Genomic DNA, 15,231 nt, shown 5'->3' on the forward strand with positions numbered 1-15,231 from the left:
CTCATGCAGAGTCTCTGTGCCATTCTATCGTAAGAGACACGATATCATACATTTTACGATATAATATATCATACTTGGATTTAAGGAAACTTTTGACGCTTGCGCATGGATGACTACAGTACAAATTGGACCGGTATGGTATTAAGGGTAAGTTGCTACAATGGATAAAAGGATGGTTGAATGGGAGAAGACAGAGAGTGGTAATCAACGGACGCTGCTCTTCGTGGACTAATGTTATTAGTGGAGAACCCCCAGGCTTCGGTGTTGGGCCCACTGTTGTTTTGTATATTTATCAATGATATTGATGAAGGTATAGCAGACTTAATGTCCAAGTTTGCAGATGATACGGTTGGTAGGGTTGTTAATGACAGTAATGGCAGTGTGCTACTGTAACAGGATCTAGAAAATTTGAGCCGATGGTCTGAGAAGTCGCAACTGAAGTTTAACGGTGACAAATGCAAAGTACTGCATATGAAAATAGTAACCCCAGTACCAACTGTGTGGTACTACACTTAGGCTGATAGAAAATGAAAAAGACCTAGGAGTAATTGTGCAGTCAAATATGAAGTTTTTCTGAGCAGTGCAGACAGGCTGCCAGAGCAGGTCATGGAGTATTGTCAAAGATATACAGGAATTTTGCTAGTAGGGAGGCCGACCGGGCTAGCCGAGTGGGTAAAGTACCTGCCCGGCAACCCAAAGGTCGCGGGTTCGATTCCCGCCTCGGGCTTGGATCAAAGTACTGCAAAAACCTTGGGAGGTGCAATATGGCCACAGAAGCCGATGCGCCAACAACTACCAAATCAAAAAAAAAAAAAAAAAGCTAGTAGGGAAAAGGAGGTGATTATACCTTTATATAAAGCAATGGTCAGGCCATGCCTTGAGTACTGCGTACAGGTCTGGAGACCTCATTTTAGGAAGGATGTAGAGTTGCTTGAGTGAGTACAGAGAAGGGCAACAAGATTGGCGAGGAGAACGAAAGGGTCCTCTTACCAAGAAATGCTTAAGTTCTGCAAATTGCAGCGTCTGGGGACTAGCCACCTGTGAGGTGATCTGATTGAGGTGCATAAGGCCTTGAATGGGCCTTATACATCTCAATCTGATGGGATTCTTCCGCTCGCTCAGATTACGAACCTCGGGGGGCATAAAATCAAATTGAGGAAAGGCAGTGATAGAATAGATGTGCAGAAATTTGCCTTTAGCCAGCGGTTTGTTGATTGTTTTTTTTTTTTTTTTGGCTGATGCCACATAAGCTTGCTTTCTTGCATGAAATGCCTCTACTAAGGCTAATTCTGATGCTAAAAGCAGTATTCAGGCTAGTTTGGTTTCAGTGCGTAATTGAACTGAGTGAAGATTTCACGGTCAGACCGATCTATTTAAAACCACCGATGTTTGCATATCAGAACGATATTCAGCCCTGATATATATGCTGATTCGTATTTCCATGAGTTACTTGATATATGGGCACAACTTCAGTTCGATGTACAAAGGATAAGTATGCAACCTTGACTGCACCGTATCTTTCGTCCACTAGCGTAAATCTATATAGATAGGTAGGCAGACATACAGTTACAGAGAAAATTATGCGTGAATAAGAATATATCAGTATTGATAAACAATAAATCAAAATTTCAGCAACAAAAAGTTGAAATTTCCCTTGATAAATTGTGAAAGTAAAAGAATATTTCTAAATTTTGAGAGAGATAAATCTCTCCCAAAGGAAAATCTGTGTACCCTAGGGGAATATTTTTTTTATTTTTTCAGCGAATGAATTAAATTCTGCTACTTTTCTTAAGGTCATGATAACCCCAGGGCTCACATCTGGTGAGTATGAGCTTGGCACACTCAGGGTCCTGAGCTGGATATCATCATTCTTCTCTTTCTTGGTGATTCCCTTCTACTTCTCTCTCTCAATCTCGGGGTAATTCAGAAAAAAAATTTTTGGCTGGTGCAGCATAAGCCTCAAGCTTCGTTGGTACCATATGTCTAAACATAATAATAATAATAATAATAATAATAATAATATTATTATTATTATTATTATTATTATTATTTGTCAAACAATCTTAGAAATTTCTCATTTTGGTTTCACAACATCGCCAACAGATGGAGCCACCTGTTTAAGGGAAAAAAAAACTTTTACCTATTATGTTAGAAAAATTATTAAGTCAGTTAAGATTTAGGTAGAAAAGTAATCTGAAAATTCTTGGACGACACTGTTTTTTTTTGTTTGTTTTATTTATTTTTTTTTTGTCATGAAATTTAAAAATAAAAGCCTTTTCTCGAAGTCATAATTCTTTTTTGAAAATATCGATAACTTCAAGTGTAAAATATGTAAATGATTCAGAAAAGAGCTAATTATCTAAATGAATAGTGTTTCTATAAATTATTTTTTGCATGTATTGGATTTTTATTTATTTATTTTTTACTCAGAAAGATGTGATACAGTGGTGTTGAACGATCTGTGTATACCAAATTATACATTTGAATTACACAAAAATTTGGTTATTTCACATTTATTAATAATAAATAAATTAATAAATAAGATTATTAATAATAAATAAATTAATAAATAAATGAAATGAAGAAGTATTTTAATTAATACTTAAACAAAAAAATTTGTATTTTATTTTAACCCTACTTTTTAATATATTCCTAAGTATATCTAAAGGAAAAATCGTAATGAGTTATGATCAGTTCCAAATAAAGTAACAATTTCAGTCCACATTTTCAGTCTAATTGACACGAGGATTTTTTGATTAATAACGGGTAGTGGGATGTCAAACTAACGATACGTTGGCTGATATTAATCAACGATGTCATTAAAAGTAGATAGTGCTGCGCGATTTCCCGATTTAATTACACAGGGAACTCTTAAAATCAGCTACGACTTACCCATATTTGGTGCTGTACTTAATGAGGAAATATATCGTTTATGAATACTCTATTCTGTAGAAACCTTAACTTCTAATCTATTAATCTAAATCTAACACAATTTGGCTTCTCCAAATTTCAGAAAGAGGTACTTGTTTTGGGTTAATCTTTAGAATGTGATAGGCTGTCCCATGGGTCATCGCAAGGAGCATTGACAGGTCCTTGGGTCCTATCCTACCTGTTGCCTTCCTCGCAGTGATTGGAAGCTGTGATCACTTCAGTATATGGTACCCATTTCAGTTAGTGCGTTTATTCTCCCCCCACCCAACCGCTGGATGAAAATTTTAGTTTATCCCCCCCCAGCTGCTGGATTAAAATCCAGTAATTAGCAATCTATCAAAGTAACATGTGGGAGGAGCGTCACTGCATCATGCCACACCTCCCCGATTTCCCGGAAGGTGCATCATAGTCTAAAATTTCGCTCTTGTTTGGTCATCATTTTTCTATGAAAACTTAATCTTACAGTGACAGTGCAAGCTTATTCCTCCCTGGGGCTGACCCCAGGGAGGAATAAGTCCTCACAGGTGGCACATCAATATAATCACTGTCCTCCCACACTGGGTGTAAAAGGAATTGAGTTTTGATCTTGTCAATAATGTGAATTTTTTTTTTCACAGCAGATGAAACACTCTTTCTGTCCAAAATATACTGACGCTGCATAACCTTAGTTACTTTGTCAGTAACAACACACAAATTCCTGGAGAAAACTATATATTTTGAATTCTCACACGATTAATTTCATTATTATGCACTAATTGTTCAGACTGTGTTCAGAACATGCACCAAGGAAACTAAAGCCATAAGGTGTCAGTACATTGTGTTTGTGAAGTGCACATATTATGATTGACTTGTTTAGTGGGATAAAAAAACCAAAGTTAACACGAAAGGGGTAAGGAGCAAGTAATCCTTATCCAACTAACTAGGCCACAGTTTGCAAAAAAAAGGTCCATAAAATTTCAAGTTTCTTCCATTCTCTGGAGCAATATTTCTCAGATTAGTAATAAACTGTAGTGGCAGACAAAAAAACGGCATCACCTTAAAAACAGTCAAATTTGTAGTGAAACGTATAAGATTGTTTGTCTATTCTATCATCAGACAGTAATTTCAACGTATTGCATCAGACAGTAATTTCAAGGTATTGCATCAGACAGTAATTTCCAGGTGTTGCATCAGCCATTTCTGTAAATACGGCGTTGGAAGGGTACATGCTCATTAGTATCCTGTTTGCCGGAGGTGTAAGCATGGCTCCATATGTTCAGTTAGGTGGTAGATGACTTTCATCAACCGGTGAAATACCACCACTTTGCTTATTGGAGGCTTGAAGTGGTGAAACCCATGTTTAGTCTCTAGAGCAAAGTTTCCGGCACCCCCCTCCCCCCATACTTCTCCTTCAACCCATGCACGGTACTAAGTACTATAGGTTTTGATACCTTTCGTGTTTGGGGTTTTCATAAAAAAAAAAAAAGAAAAAAGTGTAGCTATAGCTCTCTCCCAGGAAAGGTTTTCTATGCTTACTATCGCTGATAAAATAGACTACCACCAGTCAACAGTATCCCGGGATGCTGAAATTAAAGCATGAAACCAGTGATGTGAAGAGAAGACCTGGATCAGGCTGTAAGGGAGTGACTACGCCTTCCCAAAATCGATATTTGAAATGGCTATGCCTTCGTGCTAGTGCCATGCTAGTGCTCCTGATCTAAAACTGGACTTTCAGATGGTGTTGAAATAAGTGCACGAAAGAAGACGGCTTGAAAGGAATGTGGTCTGCATGCCTATCGGCCCAAGAAGAAGTTTTTGTTGACCCAACAAATGAGGAAGAAGCGACTTGCTTGGGCTAAAACGCATATTTCATGGACAAAAGAGCAATGGGACACCGGCATCTTTTCTGACGAATCGAAATTCAACCTGCATGGCTCGAATGGGGAACAATACGTCAGAAGTCGAAAATCTGACGCATATCATCCTGACTGCATAACACTGACTGTAAAGTTACCCACCAGTGAGATGATGTGGGGATGCATAACAAGCAAAGGGGTTGGGCGAATTAAGTTTATTAATGGAATGATGAATCCAGAAACCTACACTGCTATCTTGAAGAAGTGCCTGAAATCCTTTATTAGGGATTACCACACAGACGTCCAAAACTGCATTTTTAAACGACTCAGCACCTTACTACACAGAAAAATTGGTAAGTTTTATGCTATTTAGATTTAATTATGAGTTTATCTTCTTGTCTTACAAGGCTAAAGACATACTTACACCATGTTTTCCCTCGTTTTTCTGGCTTAAGATGCAATCATAAGGTGCAGTCATTAAGGTGACCATTGAAAATTGCTGGTAAATAATGTCGTCTAAAATTGCCCAGAAGCTAACAAGTACGATTCAGCTGCAGATCATTGTAAGGGTACGGTACCACGAAATTGGGTAACTGAGACAGAGACGGAGACAGAGAGTGGTAATCGATATATGGACACTGCTCATCGTGGGCTAATGTTATTAGTGGAGTCCCTCAGGGTTCAGTGATGGGTCCATTGTTGTTTTCTGTATTTATTAATGATATTGATGATGGTATATCAAACTTAATGTCCAAGTTTGCAGACGATACAAAGGTTGGCAGGGTTCTTAAGGACACTACTGACGTTATGCTGCTGGAACAGGATCTGGAAAGGTTGAGCAGATGGGTTGAGAGGTGGCAAATAAAGTTGACAAATGTAAAGTACTACATATGGGAAACAGTAACCCCAGAGCAACGTATCAACTCTGTGGTACTACACTGACAGTGGTAGAGAATGAAAAGGACCTGGGGGTAATTGTGCAGGCAGATATGAAGCATTCTGAGCAGTGCAGATGGTCTGCAACAGTAGCTCATGGTGTCTTGTCAATGATATACAGGAATCTTTCCACCAGGAATAAGGAGGCGATTATTCCCTTGTATAAGGCAATGGTCAGGCCACACCTTGAGTACTGTATACAGGTCTGGAGGCCTCATTTAAAGAAGGATGTAGAGCTGCTGAAACAAGTACAGAGAAGGGCAACAAGATTAGTGAATGCAACAGAGGGTTGCTCTTACGAAGAAAGGCTTACGTTTTGCAAATTATAGTGTCTGGAGACTAGGCACCGGCGAGGTGATCTGATAGAGGTGTATAAAGCCTTGAATGGTTTGAGCAAGCTCAATACTGATGGGATACTGCCTCTTGCTCAGAATAATCACCTGAGAGGGCATAAATTCAAATTGAGGAAAGACAGATGTAGGACAGATGTGCGGAAATTTGCCTTTAGCCAGCAGGTAGTTGGTTGGTGGAACAGACTTCCATCCCTTGATCGAGTCTGCTGACGAGGCAACTAGAGACGGTCGTGTTCCAAGCCGCTAAGTGGATTTTTCTTATTTATTGATTTGAAATTATTGTTTTTCTAAAACTTTTGATTTAAATTTAGTAGTATAACATTATTTTGTGATTTTCTGATTAACTTGGTGTAATTATTCTTTACTCGGCCTTGTAATTGCATAAAAGTATCGGTAAAGGTTTCCACGTGTTTCAACTCCGGTACCGTTCGTAATTTTCCCGCCATTGTGATACGATAGTTGTATGCCGTACTAGATAGCGTTAGTTGAACTTCGTTAGGAGTTAAATTGTACGTTTAAATAAATACATATAACGACTTAGATTACAAACGTAATATAATTAATTATATTTAACATAATTAATAACATAACATAATTAATTAATAAATTAATAGAATCATGACTCAGACCAGAGCAGCAAAGCAAAAGGCTCAAGCTAATGGAAGCGCTGTGGCTCAGAGCAGAACTGAGGGGGGCAGTTGTCCTCTGACTCACAGCCTTATAAAATGCACTGTTTGCTTGATGTTTGCAGAGCAATCGGGTACGGGACATGATACTGCCAAGGGGGATGTCTTTGTGTGTGCGCAATGCAAGGAGTGTATCGATATCAGGCAACAACTCGGCGTTCTTGTGGGACTATATGAGAGCTTGAAGGACAGGGTGGATGCCCTCGAAGAAACTAAATTGAGGGGCCCATCAAGCTCTCAGCTGCCCACATCAACGCCAGAGCTTGCACTTGGGCATCGCGTGACACAGGGACAACCCCCAAGGCAGAATGCGCTGGTCCCGAAGGAACTAGTAGTTGTTGGTGACTCTATTGTCAGGGAAACGGGAAACATGCTTTGTAAAAAAGATAGGTGGAACAGGACCAGGGTATGTCTGCCAGGGGCAAAGGTTGATGACGTTGTAGAGCGAATATCATCTTTTAAGGGCACAAAAGGTGATATAGTTGTACACGTTGGCACTAATAATATTAAGAGTAGGAGACCGGCAGAATTACTTAACAAGTACAGGTCACTGTTGAACAAAAGCCGAGAATTAGGGTTGAATTTGAAAGTGTCTACAATTCTGCCCAGACACGATAGGAGGGAGTATATGATGAGAGCCTTGTCGATCAATTCGACCCTGGAAAGATTGTGCAAGGCTCAAGGGGTAGAATTTTTTTCAGCCTGGACTGTACTTGTTAACAGGAGAGATTGCTTCTACAGGGATGGGACACACTTAAATAGAAAGGGTGCAAGAATATTTGCTGATGCTGTCGAGGCAGTGTTAGGTGGGTCGGAAAACTGCTAGCTTGGGGGGAGACAAAGACCAATAGATTGACAGTAGCCACTGGCAGAGGTGAAAGAGATTCTTGCACTGTTTTTATTAGAATGAGCAGAAGCCTGAAAAACAAGATGCATGGTATTTCAGAGACTGCTGGGAGCCATTGCGCTACAAATAAACACATGGGTTGTGTTAGGGTAGCTAAGAATAGAAACAGGTGCAGGTATACTTGCGTGTACACCAATGCTAGGAGTTTAGTAAATAAATTTGATGAATTTGAGGTATTGCTCAAAACATCAAAGGCAGATATTGTTGGGATATCAGAGACGTGGTGTCACACAGATATAAGGGATGCAGAAATGCAATTTGGGGAGTACAACGTCTACAGAAAGGATAGATAGGATAGGAAGGGGGGAGGGGTTATGCTATTAGTTAAGAAACACATAAAAACCAAGGAAGTGAAGCCAGTCGACATCGCTGGACAGTGCAGTGTTGAGTCAGTTTGGTGTGACATAAGCATTGGGAGATCAAAATTGAGAGTAGGAGTGTGCTATAGGCCTAATGACTCTGATGAGTATAATAAGGAACTGTACAGGGAAATAGAGTGGGCCAGTAAATCAGAGAGTCTTATAATGGGAGATTTTAATTTCCCAGATATTGACTGGAATTTGGGGGCTGGTTACTCACACACTAGCAGGGCTTTTGTGGATTTATTGGATGATTGTTTTCTACATCAGCATGTTCGGGAGGCAACTAGAGGGAGTAATACTCTTGATTTGATTATCAGCAGTGATTCTTCATGCATTAAGAATCTGCAGATAAATGAACCACTAGGTGGCAGTGATCACAGTGAGCTGAAGTGGGATTTACTGAAAGAGGTAACTACCATTAGGGGTAAAGGGAAGGGTTATTGCTTCCGTAAAGGCGACTACGATGGACTGAGACAGTATTTAAATTCTATACAGTGGGACCAACTGATGATGTTACCAACAGCAAATTCACAATGGGAAGCATTCAAAGAACTTATCTTGGAAGCTACTAGGCTTTACATACCAACTAAGAAATATTGTTCAAGGTTTAGGCCAAAATGGATGTCAGATGAACTAATGAGACATATGGCCGAGAAGAAAAATGCATGGGATACTTACAAATTAACACATGACACAGAAGCCTATGATAGATACAAGTTGATATGCAACCAAGTTACAAAGGAGGTTAGGCAGGCGAAGGCAGATTACGAGAAATCCTTGGCAAGGGATGCAAAGAAAAACAGCAAAGAGTTCTTTACTTGTGTAAACTCTAGAAGGAAGGGGATGAATCAGATTGGTCCACTTGATATTGATGGGTCAACTGTTGATGATCCTGCTCAGGTAGCTAACAAACTAAATGAATATTTTGCATCGACATTCACACATGAGGAGTTATTGAGCAAGGGGAATGCCAGAGGTGTATTCAACTCTAGCAGTAAGCTACAGAATCTTGAAATAACTGGGAGTAAAGTGGAGGAGAAACTGTTGAAGATAAACACAAGAAAGGCACCCGGGGTGGATGGGATCTATCCAGTTATATTAAAGGAGGCAGCAAAGGAAGTAAGCCAACCCTTAGCCATAATTATGAGAGCTTCCTTGGACTCAGGGGAGGTACCCATAGACTGGAAATGTGCAAATGTGACCCCAATTCACAAAGGAGGATCAAAGGCTGACACAAGTAATTATAGACCTGTGAGCTTAACTTCTGTTCCAGGAAAATTAATGGAGGCACTGGTTAAAGAAGCACTGCAGGATCATTTAGACAAGACTTCAGTTATAGCTCAGACACAGCATGGTTTTGTTAAGGGGAAGTCTTGCCTGACCAACTTGATTGGATACTATGATGCAGTCACAAAAGAACTGGATGCAGGGAATAACTTTGATATTATATACTTGGATCTTAGAAAGGCTTTTGATACTGTTGCACATGGAAGACTGCTACACAAATTGGAGCAGTGTGACATTGGAGGCAAATTGCTGCTATGGATAAAGGGGTGGTTGAGGGGGAGAAGACAGAGAGTGGTAATCAATGGACACTGCTCATCGTGGACTAATGTTATTAGTGGAGTCCCTCAGGGCTCAGTGTTGGGTCCATTATTGTTTTCTGTATTTATAAATGATATTGATGATGGTATATCAAGCTTAATGTCCAAGTTTGCAGATGATACAAAGGTTGGCAGGGTTGTCAAGGACACTACTGACACTATGCTGCTGCAACAGGATCTGGAAAGGTTGAGCAGATGGGCTGAGAGGTGGCAAATGAAGTTTAACATTGACAAATGTAAAGTACTACACATGTGAAAAAGCAACCCCAGAGCAACGTATCAAATCTGTGGTACTACACTGACAGTGGTAGAGAATGAAAGGGACTTGGGGGTGATTGTGCAGGCAGATATGAAGTTCTCTGAGCAGTGCAGACGGCCTGCAATAGTAGCTCATGGAGTATTGTCAATGATATACAGGAATTTTTCCAGCAGGGATAAGGAGGTGATTATTCCATTGTATAAGGCAATGGTCAGGCCACACCTAGAGTACTGTATACAGGTCTGGAGGCCTCATTTCAAGAAGGATGTAGAGCTGCTGGAACGAGTACAGAGAAGGGCAACAAGATTAGTGAATGGAACAAAGGGGTGCTCTTACGAAGAAAGGCTTAAGTTTTGCAAATTACAGTGTCTGGAGACTAGGCACCAGCGAGGTGATCTGATAGAGGTGTATAAAGCCTTGAATGGTTTGAGCATGCTCAATGCTGATGGGATTCTTCCTCTAGCTCAGAAAAATCACCTGAGAGGGCATAAATTCAAATTGAGGAAAGACAGATGTAGGATAGACGTGCGGAAATTTGCCTTTAGCCAGCGGGTGGTTGGTTGGTGGAACAGACTGCCATCCCTTGTGGTGGAGGTTGATAGCCTAAATAAGTTTAAAGCTCAGCTGGACAGGTATTTTGAACGAACAGAGGGGTGAAGTGGAAGTGGGTTTTTTTTTTTTTTTTTTGGCTGATGCTGCATAAGCTTGCTTTCTTGCATCAAATGCCTCTACTAATGCTAATGCTAATGCTAATGCTAGAGGTGTATAAAGCCTTGAATGGTTTGAGCAAGCTCAATACTGATGGGATACTGCCTCTTGCTCAGAATAATCACCTGAGAGGGCATAAATTCAAATTGAGGAAAGACAGATGTAGGACAGATGTGCCGAAATTTGCCTTTAGCCAGCAGGTAGTTGGTTGGTGGAACAGACTTCCATCCCTTGTTGTGGAAGTTAATAGCCTAAATAAATTTAAGGCTCAGCTGGACAGGTATTTTGAATGAACGGAGGGAGTGAAATGGGAGTGGTTTTTTTTTTTGGTTTTTTTGGCCGATGCTGCATAAGCTTGCTTTTTTTGCATCATATGCCTCTACTAATACTAATGCTAACCGTATATCCAGGTCGATTAACTCTATGCCAGATCGTTGCAAGGCTCTAATTGCAGCTCAAGGAGGAACAACAAAATACTTAAGGCTTATTTTGCTGATTTACATAATACTGTACTATTATGTTAACTTGTGAATTCAGTTTGTACATGTAAATGCAATAAAATATATGATTGGTTGTCATTATTTCCATTTGCATGATTTCTCATATTACCATTAATTATGCATTTTACCCTTTGAGAAGATATTTATGGCAATTACAAAGTAGTTATATTAAGTAGTCTTTTTATTGGATTTCGTTCACAGAGATATATATCCCTGTAACAAATGCATTTTCAACGTTTCTGCAACCTTCAATGCAGTGCATAGTGTGCATAGTGTTAGGGTCAGGCGCCACCTGTTATTTCTCACATCTGCACCACTGTGAAGAAATACAGAACTACTGTAAATGCCAGAAAAGTGTTGTCTGTTGTATATGACATATTGCGTTAGGTTCTGTTGGGTGTCCTGGCATTTGGCCGCGGGGCCCCTGGTGGGACCTCACGTTGCCCGCACACACCTCTAGGAGGTAGCCAGGCTGCCCTTTATTCTCTGGCTGGTCTCCGCCAGGTTCGCCTGAGCGTCCTGGACGAAGACCAAGTAAAAAAAAAAAAGAAAAGAGAAGGCCTGGGGAACAAGAGGAAGGGGGTCTGAATGTGAGGAACAAGCTAAAGTGGACAGATAGAGAAGGCAGTCCACCCGAGTAAGGAGAAATAGGGGATGGGTAGAGGGATCAAAAGTCACAGGGGCAGGTGCCACTGTGCGAGTGCCAAAGGCCAAGCACTCTCTGGGAGTCAGCTTTTCAAGGAGTGCCAACCATAATGCCAGCATAGTATTTTAATCTTCAGTCTTACACTTTTATCAGTTGGCAAAATGCTATCCGAACCCAGTTTGTGTTTGCACTTGAAGGTCGTTGTTCTGAGCAGCTCTAAGGTTCAGCAAACTTTGCCCGTCTGATGGTATAGACAACTTGTGCGTAACTCGTTAAAGCTTTGTATGTTGTTTCATTCTGAAGCAGGTATGTTTCATGGTTACGAGGGTTATCCTGGATTTCAGTAAAAAAATTGAGCCTACAATCATTGTAAGCAGGGCACTCATACATGAGATGCCCCTATGACTCCTCTTCGCCACAGTGGCAGAATGGATTGCTTTCAATTCCCATTGCTGTCAATTTCTGTTGAAAGGGCCCATGTCCTGTGATCAGGAATGTAACTTGCAGACCAGGTGAAAACCAGGAAGGAGACTTTGGGAAAGTCATGTCAATGGATGGGCGGAATCTTCTGGTAATTTCTCTTTTGTGCGTGGTTTCCCATGAATGCTCCCAAAGTCCTTGAAGGTGTTCGAAGATACGTTTTATTTGTTGTTTCAGGTCGTTGGTAAGCTGCAGTTGAAGATTTAACAACTGTGTCGGAATTCCCTTCTTTAATCGATGGTAAAGTCCCCTTTTAATCACCTCAAGATAGAGTGGCAAGCATCCAGTAATAACCTGTAGGGCAGAGGTGCTGACAGTGCAACAATCCCTGCAGATAGACAACAGCATGAATCTTTGTATTGAGTCAAGTTTACGCTTGTTCTTTTCCATAATGGCCTTTGTACACCAAACTGAGGCTCCATAACACACAATTGGGAGAAACGCCGCTTTATAGATGAGAGACAAAGCTTTATGCTTCAAACCCCAATCCGCTCTGCTGACTCTTCTTATCATAGCCGTATACTCTCGGATTTTTGTGGATAAGTACTTCAGATGAGGGTGAAAGGTAAGGCCGGTGTCAATGTAGATTCCCAGGTATTTGACTTCTGTGTAGAGACGTATAGGGATGTTATTTAACTTCATTGTTGGAGGCCTGCGTATTTGTAACTTTCCTTTGAGGAGAATCGATTTTGTTTTCTCACCAGAAATTGAGAGCTTGTGGAGTGCTGCCCAGTTTTGGAGCGTTTCCAGAGCTGTATTTGCTTTTGCTTCCAGTGCCGCTCTTGTGTCACCTTGAACCACCAGAACAAGATCATTAACGAAGGCTAAGGGTCTGGCTCCACCCAGGTCAAACCCCAGGAACTCGTCCAGAACAATAGACCAGAGGAATGGCCCAAGGACAGAGCCCTGGGGGCAACCCCGGTGAACGCATCTTGCCATAGTCTGGTATTTGTTTACAACTTGTAATTTTCTATTGCTGAGATAGGATTTTAGACTATCTCAGCAATAGAAAAATTGTATAGGTTTTTGGACGTGTTTGCCTGCCGAAGCCTCCGAAAGACACTGGGCCACCACAGTCGATCAAAGGCACCAGCAAGGTCCACCATGATGGCTAGAGTATACTTTGAAGTTGTATGTGTGGCCTGGGTAATCAAGTTGTGTATAGCGTCTTCAGTGCTGGAATCCTGTCTTGAATCCAAACTGATATGGTGAGGTGAGTTGCTTATCGGTATAGCAGGTGGAAAGGCGATACAGCAGAAGTCGTTCTAGAAGCTTGGCCAAAACGGAGAGCAGAGCAATTGGTCGGTAGGAGGCAGGAAGTTGGGGTGGTTTATCTGGATTTTTCAGGATCAGCTTGAGAGTAGCAGTCTTCCAGGGTACAGGGAAAGTTCCTTCAGCAAGGCACCTGTTGAGAAGGCTCAAGAGTGTGGTGGGGTAGCCTTCAGTGAATTTCTTGACTACGTCGACTTCGAGTAAGTCAGCACCTGGCATTTTACCATCTTTCATTTTAGCTAGAGCCATATTCATCTCTAACATAGTGAAGGGCGGTTCCGTAGCCTCTGGCTGATAAGCTTGATTACTGTCAATGAACTGCTGTTGCTCCAGTGACATCGCTGAAAATTCAGTAGGGTAAATGGAATCAAGAATATTGTTTATTGAGTCAGACCAGGTAAAGGTTGAAGAGCCATCCGGTTTGACAGTTGTACTAAGCAGTGCAAACATATTATTTGCAAAATTCACAAGTGATGCAGTTTTTTTTGTTTGCCACTGTATAGTGCAAAGTCACAGGATTTTTTTGCGCCAGCCAAAAAAATATATATATTCACTGAATTATGACCACCTACCTAATACTTTGTAGGTCCTTCTTTTGCCTTCAGTACAGCAGCTATCCAATGTGGCATTGATTCAACAAGAAGTCGGAAGTGTTCAGGAGGCATGGCTAACCAACCTGTATGTAATGTGGTCAGCAATGCAGGTGATTGGTGTATCCTGGTGCCTGATATGCCTTTCCATAGTATTCCACAAGTGCTCTATGGAATTGATATCAGGGGAAGTTGGGAGGCCATTCGCTATGCTGGAAGTCAGAACCGTGTTCCTCAAACCATTTCTGCACAAGTGCCCGATGGCTTGGTGCAGACATCTTGGAAGACACCATTGCCATTCGGGAAAAATGTGTAACATAGCAGGGCGTACAGTCAGCAAGCAGTTGACAATAGCACAAACCACTGATATGTTGTTCCACATGCACCAGGGGTCCAAGTTCCTCCCAGTGAAACATTGAAACATGCCCAACACCATACAACTGACTGCACCAGCCTGCACGTTTGATAACATGCATAATGGATCAAGAGCCTCATGTTATCGACGCCAAATCCGTACATGACCATCCACAGTATGGAGTAAATAAAGTGACTCATCTGACCAGTACACCTTCCAGTCTTCTAATTTTAAATTTGCATGCTCTTTGTACCAGGCGAATTTTTACGCCGATGAATCTTGTTAGGAGAATATGCCGTAGGAGTCATCTGCTGGTATAGCCCATACGCGAGAGCGTGCAGCACATGGTCATACCAGATATTGTTTTGGGTTGGCCCATGTTGTATTGGGTAGTCAACTCTTAAAGATTGCTGTGCCTGTTCACGTCATCGGACTCTGTGCTCACCTCTAACTTCAACCTTTCGCTGACCTCTTGCAGTTTTGCCATTGGGTCGCTTGACCATTTTCTCCATTGTATTCCTGGTACACTTTAACTACTGTAGCTCTCGAACACCCTAGTTCACCCATTTGGAAAATTGAGGCACCAGCTCAGTGAGCTCCCACAATCTGTCCTTTATCAAAGTCCAATAAATCGTTCCTTTTACCCATCACGCTCGGAATTTTACTAGCTACTGAACCAGTGACACCTTATCTACGCTACAGGTCAATAACTTCACACTCTCGCACCTCATGTGGTCAATGGGTCGCTTTCAGTTTTCATAGGGGTGGTCATAATTCAGTGATCACTCAGTGTATATATAAAATATA

The sequence above is a fragment of the Mastigoproctus giganteus genome, chromosome 8 (genome assembly GCF_048544385.1).
Source record: "Mastigoproctus giganteus isolate SK-2022 chromosome 8, ASM4854438v1, whole genome shotgun sequence".
In the NCBI taxonomy this organism is placed as follows: domain Eukaryota; kingdom Metazoa; phylum Arthropoda; class Arachnida; order Uropygi; family Thelyphonidae; genus Mastigoproctus; species Mastigoproctus giganteus.